General features: G+C 35.4%; 1 pseudogene; it reads right to left on the reverse strand.

Annotated features, from left to right (window-relative positions):
* Window positions 1-1,232: 1,232 nt before the first annotated feature.
* On the reverse strand, window positions 1,233-26,075 carry LOC114699822 (annotated as a pseudogene).
* Window positions 26,076-26,315: the final 240 nt, after the last annotated feature.

Raw genomic sequence — 26,315 nt, forward strand, 5'->3', positions numbered from 1 at the left:
AAAGCACATGATATTTTATGTATTTTTATTCTTACCTTAATTTTCTTTACTGTTGACACTATGTATTTCTGTTTGATTACTAGTAAATACCATTGGGGGAAAACACATTAGATGCTTTACCTTTAACATAAGCCACATTTATTTCTTAACAATCCTGCATAAAAAGATTTTGAAATGTGCTAATAACTAGGGAAGTTACATAAGGTGGAGAAGACAGCTTAATTCTGAATATATATATTCATGAAACACAAACCGGGGGAAAAGATTCTATAGTCAGCAGAAGAAGACTAACAACTGCAACTTCAACCATACATTTTAGTGCAAGACCATCTCATGGAAGATGTATTATTTGTTTCTCTAGTGTGGAAATGGATGTAGTTGCACCAATTTGAAACAGTGATGAAAAATTAGAGAAAGTTGATGAAAGCACACAGAACAGTTTCATTGCTCATGAGATATTCAAACAGAGGAAGCAACATTAATATTAGTATTAAAGTCCAAAGGCATTATGATACAATTGGACAGAAACTTAATTTCTATTTGAATAAAGATATCTGTCATATATGACTGTTACTTATTGACATAAATATTAACATTGGATTTATTCTTGCTGAAATGGAAAAATTTTAGGTAGATATAAAGCAAACTCATATCAATCTTGTATGTTTATTCATAGTATTTTCTTATTTAAAAATAAATGTCTGATGGGTGGTGTTGGTGCATGCCTTTAATCCCAGTACTAGAGAGGCAGAGCCAGGCAGATCTCTGTGAATTCGAGGCCAGCCTGGTCTACAAAACAAGGTCCAGGGCAGCCAGAGCTACACAGAGAAACCCTGTCTCAAAAAATGTCAAGCAAAATATAAGGTAAGGGAAAATATTTTATTTAATAATAGTTATGTATGTAAGTTTTTCCCCAATGGTTTTAAATAGTCTTTTGTTACAAATTAAGATATTACAATGAGTCTTTTTTGTTTTTTTGTTTGCTTGTTTGTTTGTTTCATTTGTGGAAGACTTTTATAAAATATCATTTCAGTGTAACATCCAACCTCCAGACGCGTCTGCTAAGACTCTGTTATGCTGGAGGTGGTGGTTGGGGCATGATGGATGTGCAGACTTCCCATCCTTATGTTCTGGGATAAGGTTGGTGGGCAAGATCTTCTCTCTAGCTAGCGCTATACTCACCTGGAACATCAGAGGCTTTTTTCTTTTCTTTCTTTCATTTTTTTTTTTTTTTAGGTTGATCTGGCCACTTGGTCCCAAGGAAGAATGCTCTTTACTTTGTTGCTCAGCACATCTTGTCTAAGTTGCACATGGTGCAGTGCCATGACATTGTAGTAATTAACAGATCTCTCCTGTGGATCATCACACCAATCACAGACACCATGGACTTAACCGTCATCAGCAGAACTTCTCAGACACCACAAATGTGCATCCTTTGGCTCCACTCTCCGCCTTGGAACACCATAGAAGACCCTTCACATTGGCATCACTCCTGGAGTTTTGCAATGTAGAGACTCCATTTGGGCATGACACACTTCCTCTTATGGCAATCTTTTCCACATACAACTCTTTGCTGCCCTCAAGGGAAACAAACCTCTTCCAGAGGAGTAGTTCTCTGATCCACCCACCCTTATCACCAAGAACATTCTGTGTACTGGTGGCTGAGATAATGATTTCTGTTCTGGACAGTGTAATTTGGACTTCAACTCCACAATAGCCATCTTCAAGAGTACAAGTTTCCTTTAGGCTGAGCACAGCCCCAAGATACCCTTGCAGATTTGTGAAAAGACAAAGTTTGTTGCTGATGGCATGTTCAAAGCTGGGCTGAATGGATTTCTAGCTCTGGCTTAACTTCTTGAAGGAACTTACATAAGTGTTGATGATATCATAAATTTTCATATAATATGAAAAGATAATTATATTTCATTTTCTTCTAAAGATTTAACTTGGCAGTGGGAAAGATTTCTGCACTGAAATGCAAGATTAAAATAATTAAAGCAGCCCATAAAACTTAACGATTTTTGAAAGATCTTTTTTCGCAAGTATGTAATTTAAACTATAATTTTCTTTTAAAAGTCATTATCACCATAACTAATCTAAACTGTCTGATAACATTGAACAGTGGGCAAGTTATGTTTTGGAAAACTTGAAACTATAAGTAAAACAAAATTATATTCTAGATACAAACAAAATATATACTGCCCATAAAAAACTATACACTTAAAAAGCCATTTCACATAAATAATAGCTCCTCTTTTGTTTCTTTGTTTTTACATTTCTTTATCCACCATACCAACCTAGGAAAAAAAATAATGTATGTAAGAGGTTATTTGATGCAAAGAAAAGAATGTTTATTTTTTAAGTAGAAATGAGAATTAATTACCAATATACCTCATTCTTAAAAAAAACCATGAACAAGCTAGCTTGTCTGCCTAAGTTTCCATTTGAGTAAAATTTCTCATAAAAGCTTGGCTATTTTGTTGGTTGGTTGGTTGATTGGTTTGAGCTGGAAAGATGGCTGAGCATTCAAGAATACTTCCTGCTCTTCCAGAGAATCTGAGTTTGTTTTCCACATACATAGAAGCCTAAAACAGTTCTGTAGCTCCAATTCTAGGGACTCACACACACTCTTCTGATGTTTGCAGACCACAGGCACACCCATGATGCACATGCATACATACAGGCACAACACTGATACACACAAAATCAAAATAAGTAAATATTTGAAAAATTATTTTTGAAGTCATATGTTGTCATTTATGTGAACTAAAATCACAAAAGTACTTTTAGATATCCTAATTGTACAAATGCAAAATATGCCATGTCTTACAAATATAACCCGAGGATGAAATATTATAAGAAGACTTGTTTTCAATCAATACAATCATACTGTCCCCGTATTGATCTATGATTTGCCATTTACTAAATAAAAGAACTTGAATAACTCTTGAAAATTTTTGAAACGAATATGTAAAATGAACATATTCTTAGATGGTTTACAGTTTTGTGAAAGGTTAGTGAAATCTGTTAGAAGCAATAAAGCACCTTATACAAGGTAAGAATTTCATATTCATTACCTTTTAGCCTGTTACTGTATTAAATTTATAAAAGTAATATTTTTTAGCAGTTTTCAACATCACAGTTCAAACAAATTAAATGAAATAAAAATAAATGAAAGCAAAACATGGTAAACCAGTGAGTTTTGTGTGTTGTTTTCTAAAATGTGATTTCTCATCTCCTTTGCTAAATTTTTAATATTTTTTTTCTTCAGAAAATGAAAATGGTTTGGAATGTGAGAGTAAATATTTTCTATTTTATCTGAGGATTTCGGAGTGAGTAACCAAGGGAAAGCTGGTTTTCTCCTCTTGGTTTGTCCTAGGAATCATCAATAAGAAGTACTGGGAGAAAAGAGGAGTTGTTAAATAATAAAGACCACCATATTGTTTACATTTGTTGCCTTTATAATGGGTTTACAGATACAGATAGTCCATGGAATAATGTGCAACTTAATAAAGGCTTTATTTGTATGTCATATATGCATAGACCCATTGGCCCGGGCAAATCTAGTATTTGCTTTACCCTCATGAAATAGAGATGCTATGGTATTTCACAGAAATGCTGTTTTCTAAGGGGCTTCTCTAAACTCTCTCTGAACAGCTTAACATTTCTTGCACTTTGTAAAGGAAGCATCTATCGGATGCATTTCCCTTTCCTTTTAGAATCACTATGAGTCTCATCCATGTCTAACTACCACAGTCTAGTCATTAAATGTTTCCTCGTTCATAAACATGTTGTAAATTCTTAATATAGAACAGCAAATAATACTCTCCATTTTGGAAATTCTGTAGTCATAAGGAAACATGGCCTAGATATGAGTGGATAAAAAAAGAACTCCTAGCAGGCCTTTTTATGAAATATCTATGAAGCAAATTTGATGAAATAACTCAATATTTCATATTAATCACAAGTTAACCTGTGACAGAGAAGTCTGCACACAGCCTGCTCAATCAGTGCACCTGGCTTCCCTAAGAATAGCCTGTCTGCTCAGAAGGAGTTATAAACTAGGTCAGTTGGGAGGGGCACATAGAGACACAGTGGCCACCACACAGCTAGGCTTGCTGTCAGGCAGAGACATCTGTGGGTCTCTGTGAAAATTCTGGAAAATTCAATGTGATTTTTGTACCAAACAGTCAAATAAATAGTCTTTTTGCATATGTATTGTCTCTGAAGGAAGTTCACTATGAGTGGCCCAGTTGTCAATGGGCAGTTCTCTATGTGCAAAATAGAGAGGACCATGTATTATTTTATAAATAAAAAGAACAAGATCCCCTAAGACTAGGATGATACTAAAATTTTGAGGCATTTGTATTTTCCAAGAAAGATTGATCCAAAGCAAAATTATGACTGACAGAATAGTGATTCTGAATCTTGCAAGTAAAATTATATAGAGACGAAATTATCATGTATTGTAAAATGATCCTTAGATATTAGTGTTGAATTATTCTGTGTCTGGTTTAGAAATAATTTCAAATGTATGGATTTGAAATTACCGTCTTTAAAGAAAATTCTTGGATTTGGGGGGTGTTGCTTTAAATAATCTGATATACAAATGGAAATTGTGACAATGTCACAATTGTTAGTAACTGATAAAGAATAGTATGGCTTTTAAAGTTCGGACTTAAAATAACATATGGCATGCATAAATTAGGCCCATTTTGATTGAGGTGGGGAATTGAAATATAAAAATGTCAAATAGAAAAATATATAGTATGAATTAATTAACCTGATGTAGTTTGCTATGTAAGATATACAATGAATATCAAATTAAATATTCCCCTTCTTCAACTGACACAGGAGAAAGGTGATCAGGAAATCTCAGGCAAGACAGGAGAACACCATAGTTCTATAATTATCTCACAGAAGCCCTTGCCAAGAAAACCTATTTTGGCAAAGAACATAATCTTTGAACAATTGACATTCAGATAAATGCTTACTAGATGGTTAAATATACATCATATGCAGTCTGTTAGGAATGAGAATTCATAACCAGGCAGAAGTCACTGCTCCATTCTGAGACAGGTATGACATTTCCTCATGAATATGTGAATCCTCAATGAATCACATTCATGGTAGTTTTCAGATGGTTATTGGAAGAATACTTGTTCATTAAAAAGAAGAAACTAATTTCTTTTCTTTTTTAATTTTCAGAGATGGGAACAGCAGCAGATAACATTAAATATTTGGCTGTGAGGGGTGTCTTAAAGATAGGGTTACCCACAAAGCAGGCTTTAAAGAGTATATCAGTGAGTATTTTAAGGACATTTCTTTGTATTTATGCCAGTGTAGAGGAAAGGATGAGAGGCATAGATTCTATGTCAATATTTGCCTTATCTTTGATCAAATTCCTAAGAGCGCGGTACTGGGCTCACAGGATTGAGTGATCATGTCCTTACCTTGACAAGTACTTAGTTGTTGGTTTTCTCAAGAGAAGGGTGACTATTAAGACAATCCCTGAAGGGTTGTCAATGCTCAAAGAATCTTGACAGGATGTCTTCACTGTTAAGAAACTGTGTAGGCATAGCTATATTACTATATTTCTACTCATAGTTTCAAAGTAACTGGCCAGGGAACAGATCATCTGGCTTCTGATGGTACTCATTTCCTTGGGCAAATATTTAAAGAGAACATTAAGCAAGGTAATATCCATCACCTTCAACTTATTTTCTTCTGTCAGCCTCACTGATTCACTAGGGGATGGGTCCCAGATACTCAGACATTTGATAACTAATAACCAATCCTTTCATTGACCAGTTCTAGGAACATTGTCACTCATGATGCAAGGTACACAAGTGAGTAACAAAAGTTGCTCAAATAGTCTATCTAGGAGTCATTCATTTTTTTTTCTGCTAACTCCCAATTTCCCATAAGATTGTGACTCATTTTCTGCCATCTGACTTTCAGACACAAGAGGAAAATGGCAGACAAGGCATTATTGTTTAAGTGAATGTCTAACATGTTCCATGGATGAAGTTTGTCTCTTTGACGATGGATGCTTCTTACCACTGAAAGTTCAAATTTGTGTAAATGTCACAGGGATTTCTGAGATATGGCAAAACAGAAAATACAAAAACGAAATCAAAAAGTGTTTTTCTTGTTTCTGTTGTGTTTCCCCAACTTAGGTATTCTTAGCTAGAACATAAAATCATAAGTAATTAATTACATCAAAGTACATATTGAATCTAGACTATGGTCCAACATCTTTTGTTAAAAGGTACTCTAATCCAGTACAAGGTTTTGGAATAATTTTACCTACATGGTAAATATTTGGTAAGCTCCTATTTAGTTTTATAAGCTATGCCTTCAAGTCAGACAATTTGTTGTCATCCCCTTCCCCAATTGTGTATCTCCACATAGAGGGTAAATTAACAGTTCTTCCTGAATGGAAAGAACATAATGGGGCCAATTTTCCATGAAAGAACTGTATGGTCTCTGTATTTGTCTAAATTGTGTTAAATTACATGAGATAGTAAACTCAAGAAGGTATCAAAATATCCCTTCCTTGAGGAAGAAGAGGTTCATGACACTCTTAATAAATAAATATAATTCCAATTCACAGATTTATGAAACTGAATAGTCTACTGCTCCAGGTTCTGTATGCTGTAAACACTTACTTCCTGAGAGGAGGAAGACTCCTTGTTGGAGCTGCCTAGAAATTATACAGGGTATTCTACAAATGTGGTTTCTAGAGCTTGGCACAAACCTATAGGGAGAAGAGGAACTCAGATCACTAGTTTCCGAATCAACTAAATAACTTAGTTTCTAAATCTACTAAGATTAGAGTGGTCTTATTAATTAAAAAAAAGAAAAAACCCAGAGCCAGCTGTTGAGGTGAAGACTGAAAGATTAGAGAAACAGAACAAGCCAGCCATGTTTTTACCTCTATGAAATCTTCAATCTCAAGAGAGAGCGTGTTCCTGTTTCCTCATGCCTTATATACATTTTGTTGTCCTGCCATATTACTTCCTGAGATTAAAGACATGTGTCCTTCCCAAGCAAAGACTTGAGATTTCAAGTGCTGGGATTAAAGGTGTGTGTGCTACTATGCCTGGCTCTGTTCCCAGTTTGGCCTTGAACTCACATAGACATGGATGGGTCTCTGCCTCCTGAATGCTATGATTAAAGGCATGTCCTGCCACTGCCTGACCTCTATGTTTAATATAGTGGCTGTCTCTGTCCCCTGATCCCCAAGCAAGTTTATTAGGGTACCCAATATACAACCACAATCCTGCTTTATTATAAAACTGGTAAGACTTCCATCAATCTGAAATAGTTCAGAAAGACAATTTGTAATGTAGCCAAAGCTGAAGGCTATCTAAAACTAACCAAGATTCTCAAAGATGAAGACAGTACATTGTCAACTACATTATGTCAACTAAAGAGACTATCAAATTAATACAATGGCTAGAAGTAGGTGTGAGTGTTTCAAGAAATGAAATAATTTGTTCTCTATTTAAGGTGGGAGACGTAAGAGCAGAATTGGAGATTAGCATAGGTGAAAGAGACTGAAGAACAACAGAAACTAGAGATTTTCCAGAAAAAGTAAATCCTTAAACAGAAGGATTATTTAGAGTGGTAGAAGACAGTATGGGAAGTAGCTTTTTTTGTATTCAGACATTTGAGAATTGAGGGACTTTCCACCTTCTAACTCTTTGGCTCAAGGAACATAAAGCTATGTTGCAATTAAGAAAGGTAGAATTTAGGGTTGTGAGAAGACAGGAGGGTATCTTAGAACCAACCCTAGGGAGAAACAAGATCAAGGACTCAGTTGAGGCTGCTAAGATATGAATTCACAGTGGAACTAATTACCAGATGGTATGATTACTTCCTACAGTGTGTGTATCTGGGATAAACATTGAGAAGGATGATGAGATTGAGAGCACAGAAAAAGAAGAAAAGAAGCTTAGACCAAAGGCAAGGTAAAGATCAATTTGTTTAATAATGAATTCATATGTATATACAATAATTACATAAGTTATTTGGATTTAAAATTGTTACTTTTGTCTTGAACTTTTTTTTTTTTTTTTTTTTGTTTTTCGAGACAGGGTTTCTCTATGTAGCTTTGCGCTTCTGAACTCACTTGTAGCCAGGCTGCTCGAACTCACAGAGATCGCCTGCTCTGCTCAAGTGCTGGGATTAAAGGCGTGCGCCACCACCGCCCGGCATGTCTTGAACATTTTTAACAAAATCATAGACCCTCTAAATGATGAATCATTTTCCTTATTGTGGAACTAGTTTGAGTTCATATAATCTAAAGTAAGATGAATACCACAGAGATAAGAGAGAGCCTGATATCCTGTATTTAGCCACACAAACTGCCAATGATCCAACTGCTCTTTGTCCTTGCATGTAGAACTTTGAATATTAAAAGAGGACTGAGTGAACACTGAGTATCTTCAATAGGTGGGGTGTCCATTACTTTTGATTTACCTAATGCAATGAGAATAGTTACATATTTCTGTTTATAGTTTATAAATACAATGCCATGGTGGCCTATTGATTATAGAGGAAATAATAAATAAAATTTTCTTTTGCATGCTACAATGTATGTAGGCCTGGTTCATAAATGTGAAAGTATAATGGAATATATACATATATATATATATATATACATATATATATATATATATATATGTGTGTGTGTGTGTGTGTGTGTGTGTGTGTACAGGAAGTATAACATTTTCCTCATCATTTGGGAAATATACATATCACAATATAAAGAATTAGCATGAAATGTATATTTAAGACAGTATTTTACATATGTCAAGATGAAATAAGATTTATGTAGTAAAAATGAATGTAATAAGTTCACAAAGTATCTGTCTATATGAATAAATCTTATGATTATTTTATGCTGGGGGATGTCTTTCTGTATGCTGTGAATATATGTTGTTCCAACTGGTTAATAAATAAGCTGCTTTGGCCTATGGGAAGGCAGCATAGAGTCAGGTGGGAAATTCAAGGAGAGAGACAGGAAAGAGAAAGGTGGAGCCTGGGGAGAGATGCCAGCCTGCCACCCAAGGAACAACACATGCCAGCAAACCAGTAAGCCACAGAACACGTGGCAAAACATAGACTAATAGAAATGGGTTAATTTAAGATATAAGATCTTGCTAGCAAGAGGCCTACCATAGACCATACAGTTGGTAATTAATATTAAACATCTGAATGATTATTTTATAAGCAGCTGAAGGACCGCAGGGCCAGGCAGGAGAGAAGGAACATGGGAACATGGGACCGGGCAAGATCAGAGAAACCTTTTGACTACAATTTTATTATTTATAAATTAGAAGTGTATTTTAAGAAGGAAATAAATTGATAATGAGAAATGCATTTAATTACAGTTTGCTCAAACTATGCCCATAGCCATCTAATAGGAAGTCCTATGACAAATTCTAGAACAATTTCAAAATAGGCTTGATAGAAGAGGACTTAGGACTCTTGGTGCTTTTATTTTATGAACAGATTTTTCTTGCCACGTGTTTGTTTTGTAGTCAAATATTGGCCAAAGAAGATGGACTCTCAAAAATTTTCCATCTTGAAAAAGAAAAAAGTGTCCTTTATACCTGTAATATTCCTTCATGTTCCAGATCTAGCAAGACTATCCCTACCTAAATCCATTCCTTGGGTAATGCAGAGTAAAAATCTATTGTGTCATTTCTTTGAAGATCAGTGTCAACCTGGAATTCTGCATTCCTGTTGAATATACTAACTTTGCCAGTAAATGAAAGGTAATAGTTTGATAGCTGAGGAAATGTGGACCATTACTCTGTTTAGGATAAACTTTCCTATCCCCAGGCTTCCAGGGGCTGTCATAGTTCCTGAAGTGCTAGAAGCATTTGAATTTTAAGACATGTCTTAGGAATAAGAAACTAAAATTCAATGAAAAACATATTGTTGCAGATACTTTATTAATTTTTTTTCAATTCTGTCCTATAAACTTGAACAATGAAGTAGTAAGAAAAATCCATGACACATAAGATGGACCTGTAGTTTCACTACGGGAATGATTTAGAAAAAGATCCAGGATTCAGTCTCTAACACTACATAAATGAGCTGTGATGATGAACACCTGGAATCTTAGCATGTCTGAGGAGAAAGCAGGAAGTTCAAGGTATTCTTTGTCTAGGTAGTAAGCACACAGGCAGCCTAGGGAATATGAAACACTATCTCATTATCAATATATACATTTCAATAAGATATAAGGAAGCATACAATTTTTAGAAAACAATATTTTCAATATTTAATAGTATATGATAAATATGAGTAAACCAATGTTAACTATTTCTAAGCTTTTGCTATATTCTTCTTATTTTATAACTATTATATGAAAAGTCTTAGTTACCTTTGTTTCTACAGCTTCTAAAAGAAGAAATACAAAATTGTGATGTAATAAAACTCCTTAATCTTTGAAAGCTGTCACGACCTTTTTGAAAATTATACAGTTAATATTACTGGAATCTCATACTGAACTTTTCTTGCTTCCTTTCATCTTTATGATCTCTTTAAAGAATCCAGGCATTACACAAGGAATTAAGTGCAACAAATAGAGTTTATTATAAGGCAAATTGTAGTAACCTCAGGAAAAAGAAGATTGGGCAACAACCAAAATGCTTATTGTGAAAAAACCTGAATTATGTTGAGGAGGGCTAACATTATATATTGGCTAGGCAGTTTGTGTCAGGTACCCCTCAAAGTAAATAGTTTTATTATTGTCTTTAGATGGAAACAGGAAATATCCTTCTTTCTTAGGTCCAGAACGTCTTCTCCAAGCTTTTTCTGAGAAGAAACAGGAAATATCCTTCTTCGTCAGGTCCAGAATGCCTTCTTCTAACTTCTTCCTAGAAGTTGCACATGAGAGTTGATACTGAAACTCCCCTCTTTCCATTAACTACTTTTGTGAATAGCTTTAGAATTGAAACAATAGATTGTCATGGTGAAGATGGGTTATACACATTGGGCTATTTTACATCATTATGTTAGATGAGTTTGATTTAGCTACCTCTTCAGTGGAGCCAGAGTTACAATAGCCTTGATGATGTCTCTGCTGAGATCCATTCATGAGAAGCTACTTTTCCCTAGTTAAAAAACCAACCAACCAACCAAACAAACAAACAAAAACAAAAACAAACAAATCTAAACTAATTTCTGTCTCTGATCCTCTTAGAAAGCTAACATTCTAAGACATCTGATACATAAAAGTTAATTAAACTAAGAATGTTAATCCCATGTCTAGGAGCCAAGCCTCAGAAATAACGACTCACCCTAAACTACAAGAAAGAAAGCCCATTTCTTTCCAGCCACTAATGGAGCCAAGTGGAGCAGCTATGCTAAGGTCTACCCAGTTGTCTAAATTTAAGACTTAGAAAAATGTATTTCCTTTTTTTGTTCTTTGTCCTTCCTAACTTCCCTTTTCCTTCGCCCTGTTGCTCCTTTTTCTTCTTCTTCAAACGGAACAAGATAACTTTACTAAAGTCGAGGGACAGGACAGACCATCGAGGAATATACTGTCATCTCCACCTCTTCACCACTCCCAAATTTGTGTGGAAGCTTTTGCTTTAGCTTGTGGTATTTGGTGTTTGTTCTGTTTTTGTTTTTTGTTTTTTGTTTTTTTTTTGGCTTCTTTTCTATCTCTTTCTTTTTGATCTTTACCTTCCTTTGCTACTGGGTTGCAAATGACATGATTTCCCTATGACAAAACATAAACTAAATATATTCTTCAAAGTTCTAATAAAATTATCTTTGAGATTTCTTCTAAATTATTTTTTTCTATTAACAAAACTAAGAACTCAATGAAGTGACCCAGATTTCCCTGATATCATTATGCCATACTTTCCCATTTGGGGTAACCCAAAGTTCTGAAAACAGTGGGGTGAAAATTGATAATGACCACCAAAACATTATGTAGGGCAGAGTAGACTCCAGGAGTGAGAGTGAACAACTGTCAACAGGACCATTGTGAGAGTTTATAATTTTAAGGAGATTTTGTACTATTTCTTAAAGTTCCAAGATCATACAGCACTTCCGAAGAGCATCTCCTCTGTAAGTTATTGACAGGCCCTTTTGTAATAACTGTTGAGAGAAGGGAAACTGTCTTTAGTCTTTACCCAAAAGCCTCTGAGCTAGGTGATTATTTTCCAGAACTTCTGGATTGTTTAGAATGTTAGTTCCTTCCCAAGGATTAGAGATTGACTTATCTATTTTTTTTTTCTGATCAGTAAAAGAAATACTGCCACTTTGGTTTCTGATTGTTGAAGGTGCTCAGTATGAGGGTGTGGCCAAACACAGTGATCTTTGACTAACTGATATTTAACCAACTCTATCATTTACTTACTCAGATGACTTGAGTAGTTTAGTAATTATACACAGGGGGGATTTAAATTCATTCTGACTTGAATCAATTATGCTATTGAATAAAGAAAGCAAGACCTGTATTTTTAAATTAATAGAGTACCTTCTAAGAGTTACCATTGGTCCTTCGAATAATACCAATATACAACTTAACCTTTTTCCTACTAAGTTACTAATTCTGTGACATCAAAATGGACATTTATTTCTTTGTCTCCTATATGCATTAGTGAATATGACACACAATGGATACTCCAATATCACTTTAGAATATACTAGAAAATGAAAAAATATCATGCTACCAGAAGAAAAAAAAAGTTTGTTGGGGAAGAAATACATAGGCAACTTTGTATCATTAAAGATTTGCTTGAGTTATATGGGAAGAGGGTAAAGAAAGCACCTTGTAAACAACCTGGTTAATTTTATTAAAGGGAAAATGTGCAGTTAACTTCATTCATTCATTATTCCTGGAAAATTTGGCAGCCTAGAGTAACTGAACATTTTGCCCAAGGTCACACAGTGAGTAAGAATACCATAAGCGATGTCATAGCTGCTAGACAGAAGACTCCATGCTCTTAACTGAATGGGCCAGTAGAGAGATCACAGAGCTGTTAATCAGGAAACCGAGTTGTTCTGCCTAATTCTCTAACTAATTTACAAAGGCCCCAGGCAAGCTAGTCATTAACTCTTGCTTTAATTTCTTTCTCATATATTGTTAAAGGGCTATCTTACCTGCTACCTAGGGCTAAGGAGACGCAAAAGTCACAAATTAAGCTAGGATAGTATTACATGTGTTGATGCTATTGTTACTGCAGTATGTCTCAGCACTGGAATACCTCCCTGGTCATAAATAACTGAGCTATTTAGTATCTTAAAGATAACATGACTGCATAAGACCTCCTAATTCCAAATGAAAAAAAAAAAAACAAAAAAAAAAAAACTAGAGGCACATTTTAAAACTATTTAAATGTAAAGTGCTTCAAGAATCCACTTTCCAGATTTGTAAGAGTCCTGGCATTCGTCACCAACCACAAACAGGCCAGTACATGATGCTGTTGGAGTTGGTAAGTTTTTAGCTGCTTTACCAATTCTGCCTTCCCAAACCTTATTTTAATTTGATTGTACAACAGATTATAACATTTTCTCCTAAGCCAGGATAGTTTTATTCATAGGGACCATCCTCATTTACATAAGCCTTCAAATGTTAGGGCAGCATTGAAGGCCCATTCAGGAGAAGATGCTGTTCCTAGTCAAAAGAATGGACTCTACTGCCAGGTAGAGACATTCCTTGGTCTCTTCCAGTATGAGTTAGTAAATTGGGCAGCTCAATCAACTGAGCAAGGGACCATCATCCAGAAAAGTGGGTTCAAACAAAGCCATAGTAAAGAGACACAGGGATGTGTCTTCAATGAGATGATGTACTTTTCCTTCCCCAAATTCCTGCCCACACTGCAGTTCCTAGTAGTAGTCATTAGGTTCTCTTGTGTTTGTCAAACCTTTGAGTCTACTTAGAAAGAGATAGCCTCTCTCCTTTTATTGTTATTATTGTTTCTCCCTTTTCTTCTGTCTCCTTCTGATGCTTGGAAGATCCTAAATAAGCTTTCTCTGCAATTTGGGCAAATTTCCATTCTTTGTTTAAAGCTCTTTTCCATTATGTGGCTTCAATTCCAGGATGTGGCAAGTCGGATTACCTCAAGCAACAATGCTGTTTTTTTTTTTCTCTTTTCTCTCCTCCTTCTCTAGACAGATGCCTAGATTTACAGCTTGCTTGCCTTAGGATTTTTCTCTTAAACTCTAACAAAATTATCAGCAAGTTTCCATTTGAATCTGTTCTTAAATTCTTATATTAATGAGACTAAGAAGCCCAAGAGGGATCCAATTTCCTCGATATCATATGGTAACTCCAGTGGGACCCCAGATTTCTTGTAACAGAAACATCAACATAATTTTTCTCCTTCCCAGAAAATTCTTCATACTGTGTATGGATTATTCATATTGAATGAAAAATGAGAGCATGACTGCTCCAAGGTATAGTTGAGGAGAAGATGAAACCTAACACATACTCACTAGAAAAATACTATTATCCACTCACTGTAAATATTGCCATTAACAGCTCTCCTCTTGTGCCATTTACTCAAGATATTTTGGTGAGTATTTTTTTTTGTCTTTCAGAATATATACTAAATGTGTAAAGTTGCCTTTCTGTGTTACATAGTCAGAAAAGAATCTGACAGCTTTAAATGTAAAATCACACTAATAAAACAGTATATTTCAGTAGTATAATAATGCTAGTATTTATTTCTAATTTGATAACATTTCTCTTTATTTTCTAGATATATCAAGCCAGTTTTCCTGTGGATAAAAATATTAAAACCATCAGACCTCTTTAAGAAGTATCCTTCTTATTGGAAAATAAACCCTTTTCTTATAACATCACTGAAAGACCTAAATGTGGACTGGAAGGAGTTGGAGCCAGGAGCCTATTGATAGGATTTAATCTAAGCATGCACATGGTCATTATGATTCAGGAATGAGAAGGTCACACCAACAATAAATCTTGTAGAGTCAAACTAAGTGTCCAAACAGTGAGTGTATCATAAAGTGACCAGCAAAATTGGTTTTGAAGGGTAAGAATTTCATGTCATACAATGAATTATACGATATTTAATATCTACTCAAACACCCATACATCTACATGTTTAATGTTAAAAATGAAATGAGAGGAGATTATATAGTCCCAACTTGTATAAACTCTCCATTAGAACGAGAATTGCTACAACCTAATACAACCTGGGCTTGAATGATGATCCCTAAGGGCATCTATCACTCTATTCATTGTTGGATGACAATTATGTTTATCTATAAATCAGATCTCCACTTGGTGTAATCTAAGGAAATGATTATAATCACCACTAACGGCTATTTATAATGTATAAAGGGGAAGGGAACCCATATATCACAGACCTAGGAGGAAACTATGCAGCCGCTTTGTTTCTGTTGCTTTACTTGTTTGTTTTTAAAGGACAACGGATGACTGCTGATGGTGGTGCATCCTTATTCAGCATCTGTTGCATTTCCTTCTGCTCTTAGTCAATATGTCAGCTATTTGAGAATGCACATCTAACATAATCACCTAAGCTTTCATCCTTGCTTGACCTAAAACACTGTTAAACTTGTTTGTAGTGTATTAACCTGAAAAGGCAGTTTTATAAAATGTTATATACTGATAGTCTAAACAATATCGTATCTTTTCATAATTCTAGGTACTACATAGAACAATGTTAACCCGGGGTTCTGATGAAGTCACTCTTTCTAGATTGTAAATGCCTCTTCACTGTGTCTTAAATGGCCTTCCATCCATGTATGTACATGTGAGGGAACACTATGTAAGCCTGTTTTTCTCCTCCTAAAGAAACCAGTTCTATCAGATTATGGTTTCTCATTTCCTTTTTAAATTTACTCATAGATGGACTTATATCAAAATATAGTCAAGGAATCATTGAGATGCCTGGGTGGGGGAGGTTAAGAACTTTGGAAATTCTTGCAGAGCACTAACGTTTGATTCTCAGCACCCATATGATAGCTAACTGTAGTCTCTAACTCCAGTACCAGGGATCCGATTCTGACCTCTGGGACTCTGCATGCCTGGGATGCACTTACACACATGCAGGCAAAATACCCATAAACAGAAATATAAATAAATTATTAAAAATATAATCAAGTTGAGGATTAAGGCTTGGCTATAAATGGAGGATGTGATGCATTTCAGTACAGAGGAATAAGATTTCCTGGTGCTCTGTTTTCTTTTTTTCCATTTCCATTCCGCTGGAGTGATTTTATTTCTGATGATTATAAAATTGGCAATGCAGCAGGTAAATTTGAAGTGTTATTTAAGAGGAACAAGAAGTTAAAAATAATAATAAAATGATATGTTAACTTCAGTTCAATTGAGTCATAATTAACCTCTCAATTGAAGCACTTACTTTTTGAATGCTTAAGACTTCAAAGAGGCAGATATAAAGGTACTGCAAACAGGAGACAGCTCTTATGGGAGGCCAGTTAGGTTAGTAAAGAAAGGCAGCTCCCACTGTTCTTAACTATGATGACCACTCATAAGAGAAACATAGAAATAGATATATTTCAGTGTACCTTCTACATTCAGTGGAAGAGGATTCAAAACCTGAAAGGTGTCTTCAGCAATTTACTCCATTATGCTATAAGGCTAATTATTTCAGCTTGAGAGGTTAGAATGAAACATTTAGTTTGTCATTTCCTCAATGCGTCAATTTTTTTTTTTTACTGTGCCATGGCTACCTTCCTTAGAAATGATATCAAATCAGATAATGTGTAAGTGCCTATAGAATTTTATTAGTCTTTGATTACATTTCTGATAAACACAGGAGGGCATGAAAGGCAAGCCTACATTCTGAGTAATTTATTGTTTGAATGAGGAAAACATTTTTGTCCTCTATGTAATGGAAGTGATTCAGTGTAATCCTATTGGCATTAGATTGTTTGTTAATATCGAAAAGTAATAATAATAATGTTACATTGGAGACCATCTTTTGGTGTATTATTATCATACTGGGCACAGCATTAAAGTCATCTGTAAAGTCTGTAATATGGCAAAGTTTCTGCATTTCACCCATACTGGTTGCTCCACCAATGCATTGAAATATTGGAATGACTAGAGAAGAGGATGAGTGGCAGTCCATAGAAGGGAAGACTGTTTTTGCAATGGAGTAGTGAACCCCATCTGTAATGAGTGCTATCTGATATGAATTCTTTATAAAATACATCTTTTTTCCCTATAGTATAGTCCAGTTTAAAGTACAGCCACATATAAACTACCTATGCCCATACCCACCATGCTTCTAATGTGCCTTTCCAAATTTCAGACCTTTTAATAAAACTGTTATTGATCACAATCCTATTATTTGTATGGTGTATTACAAATCAGTCTGTCTATTGGGAATGGGTTTTCTTCTTATCAGATCCCAGTTATAATGGTTGTCATAAGGTTTCCTATGGTGCCCACACTTTTATTAGAAACTCTTGTCTGGCTAATTCACACAATATGTTTCTTATTTTGTAAGCAGTGTGGGAATCCCCCATGAACTTACTGATGTGTGTTATGGGATTTGTAGAGATGTGTGAGAGAATGAAGACAGGATGTTCTGGAGCATGAACCGTGTGATACACAAAAATGACTTCACAGAAATTGTTAACTCACTTTCACATATTTCACTTCTGTTAATTGTGTAATACTTCAATGCCCAATACTTTTATTTCATGATCTGTCATTTTATTAGTTACTTTTCTCATAGCTGTAACCAATGCCTGTGGAAGCAACTTCAGGGAAAAAAACATTCTTTGGTTTAGAGTATAAAATGGACCACTGTGTTCTGGAAGGTAGGATGTACTTATTCTATGGTAGTGGGAACATATGGCTGGGACTCTTCACTTTTTGTGGGCCAGGAGAGAGGGGAAGCTTGTGTTGAATTAGAGACAGGTTGTAACTCAGTGCCTACTCACTGTGACCCACTATCTCATACTCTATGCCATCTCATCAAAATGTCTCAACCTCCAAAGCAGGTCCATCAGTTAAGTGCCAAGATTCAAACTCAGGAGTATGTGTGCAATATTTCAGATTCAAACCACAACAGTCTTGGTCCCTACAGCCTCATGGCCATCTCATGATGAAAAATGCTTCTACTCCAAACTCACAAATTCTTAGAGTTTTAATCAGTCCCAACAACATTTAAAAGTTTAAGGTCTTAAATCTCTTCTGAGACTAAAGACAGAGTTCTAACTGCGAGTCCTTGCAACACTAAAAGTCAACTGCCATGGTATAAACACACACACACACACACAAAAAAAAAAAAATCAAAAACCTTTTCTAAAATATTCCTGATTGTCTTATATGAGCTAGGAACCAGTGCTATGTTACTCTCTGCTTATGTATTCATCTTCTTTCTTATTTTGTCTTTTAAAAACTTTCCTTTAAAATGAAACTTTTTTTCAGGTGAGTTTGAATCTTGCATATATACCCAGATGCTTGTGTTGGCTTTGATCTTGACACCTAGGTGCCTTTTCTGTTGTTCCAGAGCTGAGTGAAGATTTTCCAAGCATCTTTCAGTTTCAGTCATGTCTTCAGGTATCAATCTTAGGCAGGAGTACTCCTTTATGTTGTATGAAAAGGAAAGAACAAGATCACAAATCAGTAACCAGATATCCCTTCTGGCATTGTTGCCTCTGGCCAAGGCAGAAGTAAAAATATTTCTGATGTCTGCCTAAGGAAATGAGTGAGTACTTCTTGTTTTCTGGATCTTTACTCTAAAGCTGACTGTTTTGACCTCTTGTTTTCATTTTGATGTTCCTAGGGGTTGTATAACCCCTGGAGTTAAGCCCTACAAAGAGGTCCTTAGTGTGTTGCAGGCATGCCATTGATGGTGACTGCGAGGCTCTTGTGCTTTTCTCTTCCCTTTGATTCCCGGCCCATGAAGTGAATTGTTGTCCCTTGTCATATAGCTCTACAATCTGTTGCCTTGCCACAGCCACAGCCCACTGAAAACAACCAGTCTTGTTTTGGGCTCTCGAAATCTTGGAGCTAACAGAAAGTTGACTAAGATGTATATGTTAAAGTGTTCATGGATCGGCTGGGCAGCGGTGGTGCATGCTTTTAATCCCAGCACTCGGGAGGCAGCAACCAGGTGGACCTCTGTGAGTTTGAGGCCAGCCTGGTCTACAGGGTGAGATCCAAGAAAGGCACCAAAACTAAACAGAGAAACCCTGTCTCGAAAATAAACAAACAAAAAAATAGTGTTCAGGAATCAAAGGAGAAAGCTTTCCAGGTCAAAAGTAAACAATATGAATGACAGAACAAAAAGGTAGCTTTTAGAATATGATACAAAATATAAAATAAGATCTCAGTCCCTACTAATAAAAAAAAAAATTGAATACACAGTTAAGAAGGAGGCATAAGAAAAACTTGTGTGAAAGACTTCTAAGATATTTGTTTCCATAACAATGCCCTAAATGTGATGGAATATAATTTCCACCCACTTTAGTTCTGGGTACACAGAGGATTCCAGGTAACTTGTGCTATTCAGAAATGACAGGGTGTAATTGATACCTTGAAGAAATCTAAGTAAGGAATGCTGCATCAGCCATACGGTCAAGGTCAGTATCAGCAGGGCTAAGCCAGAGTGATTAGATATACTAGATATGATGTGAAAAAAATGGCATTTTACATCTCTAATTTTCCTCTCCAAGACACTGCATTACAGTAATCATCATGAAGAAGCCTTGGGGCAAAAGCCAATTGAGGGACATTTTACAAAATGCCTGCGTAGTACTTCTCAGATGCTGTCAAATTTCATCTGAAACAAGAAACTTTCACAGGGCTAGGAAAGCAGAGATATGGAATCTATACATAATGTTATAGATTTGATGGAATCCTGCAAGCACAAAAGGGGTTAACTATTTTTAAAAAATTGAAAATATAGGCATAGTTAATAACAATAAATAAATACATTAAAACCCATATATCTCACACGTTTATGACATAAATGATAGGAATGACTAAATATGTGAGTTGGTACTTATGGAATTGTCTGGTCCTTTCATGATTTCTATTCATTATAAATATCACATTATTTTCCTAAATAAAATACAATTTTATTTAAAATAAATAATATTCTGGGAGAACTTTTGGACACATAAATGAGGTGACAAGAATTTTATTAGGAGTTATGGAATTATGTCAGTCTAAAATCCGTAGTCCACAAGGTGCCACCTGCTTCTATTCAATTGCTGTTCCACACTGAAATTCAGCACCAAAGCCATTCTTGTAAGTTAGGAATCTCTCAATTTGATTTTCAGAGGACATCCTACCATGACTTCGTATATTCAAACTTTCTTCACAGGCATATATTTGATATACTTCACTTTCAAAAGATTTGTAAGCAAATCTGTGGATTTTCTCTGCATAAGAAGTCTCTGTAGAAGGGAAACATAGCCAGAAGAAGAAAAAACAATAATAAAAACAATGATTGAATCAATTATCTAATATATCTTTCAATCACCGTTGCAGAAAATTTATGAGATTTGCCATATTTTCCTGTTCTGGATAAAGGGTGCAACACAAGTCTAATTAAAATATTCTATTTCAGAAATAGCTCTGCAGTTAATAGTACTTGCTACTCTTTCATAGGACCCACATTCAGGCCCTAACATCCAAGTTAGGCAGTTCACAACTACCTGTAACTCTACCTTTTTGACCTCTGTAGGCACCAGCACTCAAATGCTCAATCACCTGCCTCCACACACTAATATACATAAAATTTAAAATAATAAAAGTACATCCTGCCGATATGGTGGCACCCATTTTAACTCCAACAATTAGGAAACAAAGGTGGGTAGGTTTCTCTGAGTTTGAGTTCTGCTTAGTCTACATAGTGAGTCCCAGTCTGCTAGAAATACATAGTGAGTCTCTCTCTCTCTCTCTCTCTCTCTCTCTCTCTCTCTCTCTCTCTCTCTCTCTCTCTCTCATGTATTTGTGTTTAATACAGTAAATCTTTTTTTTTTTAATAAAAACATATTCTATTCCTTTATCTAGCTGCTTCTGTGGTCCCATTTTGCTCTAATGGTTTACTCCATGTTTATACTGTGGTCTGAAGAACTTGTGAACCGGTGGTCAGAAAGGGTAGAATATTTCAACAGACAAACTATGAGGAACCCTGTCCTGAGATCATGACTTTCTGTGTCTCTCAAAAATGACAGGCAAGCTACACCCATAATATCTCTGCATTTTAACTACTTAAATAATCTGAACCAAGACAACACTAATGGACATGACAACATAGGATGGGAAAATCTCACCATGACCAACCTTGACAGAGAACTGTTGGAAACTGATGAATACTGACAAATGGATAACTAGTTTCTACTAGGAGTAAGTCCTCTAACAGGTTATCTAATACAAAGTGGTCAGCTCTGAAAGGGTAAACACATAAGCAACACTTAATGGACTCCTCAGGTTGTATTTATATATGCACAAAAGACATGCAGCAATAACAAAAAAAGAGAAAAAGAAAAAGAGGTTAACAATGTGAATACCCCACGGAAGGAGTTAGATGGAGAAAAGGGAAAAAGATGTGATGTAATTTCATTTTAATTAAAACTAAAACTATATAAAAAGAAAAGATAGTCTATTCATTTAACACAGTAATGAACATATCTCTATTAGCTTCAATGATAAAATTTGGAGGTAACTATGGAGTCAACAACAAGAACCTATAGTACAAGATAAGAAGAGATAAGATAAAGATGAGTTTTAGTTCAATTTTGTCCAAGGTTAGCCTTGTCTTCACTTATTCACTGCAAAGGAACTAGTTAATTCTTGATTTTTACATTGGCTTCATTAACTAATAACTAAATTGATATAAATTCTTAAAATGTGTGTTTCTTCACTTTTTTCTTGCCAACCAGAGGTCCTAATACAACACAGACTGAATAACGTCTGAATTAAGTGCTGAGGAAAATATGACTATATGTGTCTGGGAAACTTTCCATCCTTCCCAAGAAGTAGAAAAGAACAGCATTTGTTCATCTTATTTAGAAAATATAACAAGAATTTAAGTGATTGCATCATTAGAAAACTGAGTAAATCCATCTCAACATATGTAGGTGTTTATCACAGCTTACTGTAATATCCTAACAGAAGGGGAATTTTGGAAAATGGCATATTGTCTTAAAGTTGAAAGAGATCCTTGACAAAAGAGTGATGATTGCTTAAGTCCAATAGTAAAATAAAATAAAATAAAATTGTAATAGTTCTGAAACATTGAACAAGAGAGGTAAAACAGTACAGTATTAAAATCATAAAATGCCTTCTTTATATTAATTAAATGTCAAACTTTTCATGTAACATTAACCAGGGGACACATTACACCTAACTTTGGCTTTCAAGGAACAGCTTGAATTGATTCTGAATAAGATTCTGCGGTCAATTGTTTAAATTAAAACCTTTGAAAATAATCTTATCACTACCATTTGGCTACAAACAGAATGACCCCATTCTCCTTCCAGGATGTAGTTTCTTAGACACTAGTAAGTTGCTCCCGGAATTGCAGAATTGCTAGTTTTATCATATGCATACAAGATAAGAAATTGTAATTGAGAAGTGTATTTCATTCTTGCGATTTACTCTTAAAAGTATACAATGTATTAAGTAGAAGTATTTAGATTTGGAAACTGGTATAAAATTGAAAATGTATATTAATTTCTCCATGCAAGTTAATTCATTTTATGATTAGTGGTGGGCCAAAGTTCAATGTTAAGGTTTATATAACAGAAATTTGACCTTGTAATTAGGACTTCAATAGATTATATGATACTTGATATTTGTGGGAACCCAGCTGGGAGATTGGCTCCCACTTTTTACCCCAGGGTACTCTTGAGGAGTAAGGAATTAGAGATTTAGATATAAAGACAGGGGAGAGTAACAATTGAAACACAGGATAGCTTTGGGAGGGCCTGAGTCCTCATCCACTGGCCCCTCCTGTCTCTTCTAAAGGGCCTTTTATAGGAATGCCCAGGGATGGAGCAAAAGACCTCCCCCTAGCTCAGCCAAATTCAGACTCTTCCAATCACCTAGAAACCATGTACATTGTCCAGCAATCTCCTAATGCAGATATGCTGGGTAAAGCAAGCTCAAATCTCACCAGGAAATCTTTGTGAGCCTCCACAGATCATATGAACCACTTTCATTTATCTGTAAGATGCCAAAATATAGAGCAGTAAAATGTAGTTTAAGTATATTGAACTAAAATTATATAAAGACTAACAGTAAATAATTAATAAAGCAAGAACTGAAAATACAGGTGAAAATTTAGCTCAGAGGTAATAAGAAAATTATATTCGACAAAATGTGGAAGGATAGGATTCTTTCCATGTATTTGATAACTGCTGAAAATTAAGCAATAAATAAATAGCAATAGAAATAATGTTTAAATAGTAGTCTAGGGTTAGTAAAAAAAAAAAAAGTACTTCAGATTCATGATAAAATGTACTGCAGTGAACGGCATTAAGCACTCCATCCAAAAGAGTTAGTAGATTTCAAAAGCAGATAGAAGTAAATAGCATTTGATTGCTAAAATACCTTTCTTTATGCTCACACTATCTTACACTGAAGCTGGAAGATTTTTTTTGTCCTGGCCAGCCTGGGTCAGGACAAATCTCTCCCACTCGCATCCCCCAAGTAAGCACACAGAGGCTTATATTAATTATAACTGCTTGGCCATTAGCTCAGACTTACTACTAGCTAGCTCTTGTATTTTAAATTAGCCCATAACTATTAATCTATGTATCACCACATGTTCCATGGCTTTACCTGCGTCCCATTACATGTTGCTCTTTGGGCAGCTCACTGGTGTCTCCCCTCTCTGCCCACCTTCTTCCTATCTCTCTCTTTGAATTTCCTACCTGCCTCTAAGCTGCCTTGCCATAGGCCAAATGGCTTTATTTATTAACCAGTCAGAGCAAAACATATTCACAGCATACAGAAAGACATTCGCCCATCACTTCCCCTTTTCTGTCTAAACAAAAGGAAGGTTTTAACTTTAACCTATTAAAATTGCATACAATAAAACAGTTATCAAGCAAGAGTTACAGTTATAATATCTAGTCTATTTGTATTTTGTAAAGTTAAAGAAAATATTTTCTGTCTATCCTATATTTTGAGTCTAAAGCTTCATATCTAATTTATCTTTTATCATTACTAAGGAAAATTATAATTATAACTATCTAGTCTTCAACTATATCAAAGACCCCAGAAGGATATAACATTACCTAAGTAAACAGGAAATGCATTGCAAGCAACATCCAAAATTCTGGAAATAACAGAAACACTTGCCTGCCTGAACAGTTACCCAAATTTCCTTTGTAACATTGGGGCATCCATCTTCAGCCCATAGGCCTAGTCTCTCAGTCATTTTTTTCTCTGTGTCCTGTAGAATGTCTGGCAGTTTTCTCTGTGAAGCAGGAATCTGAAGGACCATCTCGCCTTGCAAAGTTCAGTGATCACCTTTCTGTGGGTCCTGCATGTCCAGTTGATATAACATTTTGTCAATCAGTCAAGGCAAGAACAGTTTCTTGCCCAAATGGCTATTTTTGCTAAGAAGAAGATAAACTCCACATAAAGTGTCTTTGATGCCCATCTTTCTCTTTGAAATAAATTGGTGCTACCAGAAGCAGACATGCCTCACTGTCCAGAAAGTGTAAGTTTTTAAAACATTTTAAATGCTATATTCTGTAGGTCTTTGAAGTGTTTGAAGATTACCTACCTAATTGAAATATATCTATGTATACCTAGAAAACTTAACTAACATGACTATAAGTTTGATTATCATAGATGACTAATTATTAATCTGTATTTCTCAACTATTATACACTACAATTTTAAATGAGTTGCACAAAATACTTTAAATAAGAGTAGAAATATACATACAGTATAATAAAATTAACTTTAAATTTATTTCAGAACCTAAAATCTATAGCAATATTAAATGTTTATCTTATATTTCTATATTATATCCCCTTTCTTCTTTTAGAAATAGATTGACTATGATCAATAACAATTTGTAACCAATAACTTAAATAAAGACAAATATCCATAATCCATTTGGGGGGAATGTGGGCATAGTTTTTTAGGCTACTTCTTGCTGACAGAGAGTGCTGGTAATCTTTTGGGGACATAAATTAAATCTTAGAATTATGGTTCAATCCTAACTGGAATATTCTGTGAGGCTGTGTTCTCTGAGCCAGTTGCCTTGAAGTTGATTTTGGATGTTGGATGATCTGGGCCATGGTGTCATTGGAGACCTTTCAGGGGCTCTTGGCATGTCAAACATATTAGCCTGGAAGCAATCCACAGGTTCTCAACTTCTGTGGAAACAAAAGCAAAACCTCTTTTCCAAAGCAACGTATCCTTAGACACAAATTTTGATATCAAGATAATCTTTAAAGTATATATATTGATTTAACTCAGCAGCTTTTACAATCAAATGCCTCTCTGCAGTTAAAAATCCCAAAGACAATATAATCCAGACTCTCTGTGTAATATCCATCTTTACATCGCTTATTTTTTATATTACCTATACTATTTCTTTATATAACTCTTTGTATTCATTTTCTTCTCTCTTCCAAGCTCACATACATTTTTATACACTCTGTAAACCATTTAAAGTCTTATTCCATCTGGAGCTGACTCATTATGAATATATTGCTTTAAACTGCAGTGGTCAGTACTGAAGCAGCCAACTTGGCTGCTGACTCCACCCATCTCAGCCTTTCAACAAGGTGGAGATAATTCACCACCCGCTCTGGGGGCCATGCTGTCTGCTGACTCTGGGAGGCAGTGGGTCTATGCTTCTATCAAAGCTGTGTGTAACCCAGAAACCTTTTCTTTCTTTCTTTCCTTTTTTTTGGGGGGGGGGGCGCTGGGCTAGCAAAGGCTAAATCCTCCAGACACCACAATGTGCAGCTTGGAGACACCTCTGTTTACTGAGGTGAGAATCCACAACCATGCCACTTAGCTCATGGCGGCTGGAGGCCAGCTCCAGCTCACAGGCAGTTCTCAGGAGACGAATTTGCACTGCTGCTGGCATGAGACTGTGAGACTAGGAAACCCAGTGAGGCCCTGTTTTTGTGCATTCAGAATCTTTAAACTTTCTTAGGTCGGTCTATATGGCTCCATGCCGGACCGTGAGCACCATTACACAAATTTTAAAATTCTGACACATTTTCCCTCTAAGGCAAACAAATTATTGTAGGGATAAGAGATAACTGTTCTTCCTTTACTGTGCATTTAGGAAGGGCTTTCTGCTGCCCCTGCCTAACACCTATAG

This window comes from Peromyscus leucopus, chromosome 17 (assembly GCF_004664715.2).
Source record: "Peromyscus leucopus breed LL Stock chromosome 17, UCI_PerLeu_2.1, whole genome shotgun sequence".
Lineage (NCBI taxonomy): Eukaryota > Metazoa > Chordata > Mammalia > Rodentia > Cricetidae > Peromyscus > Peromyscus leucopus.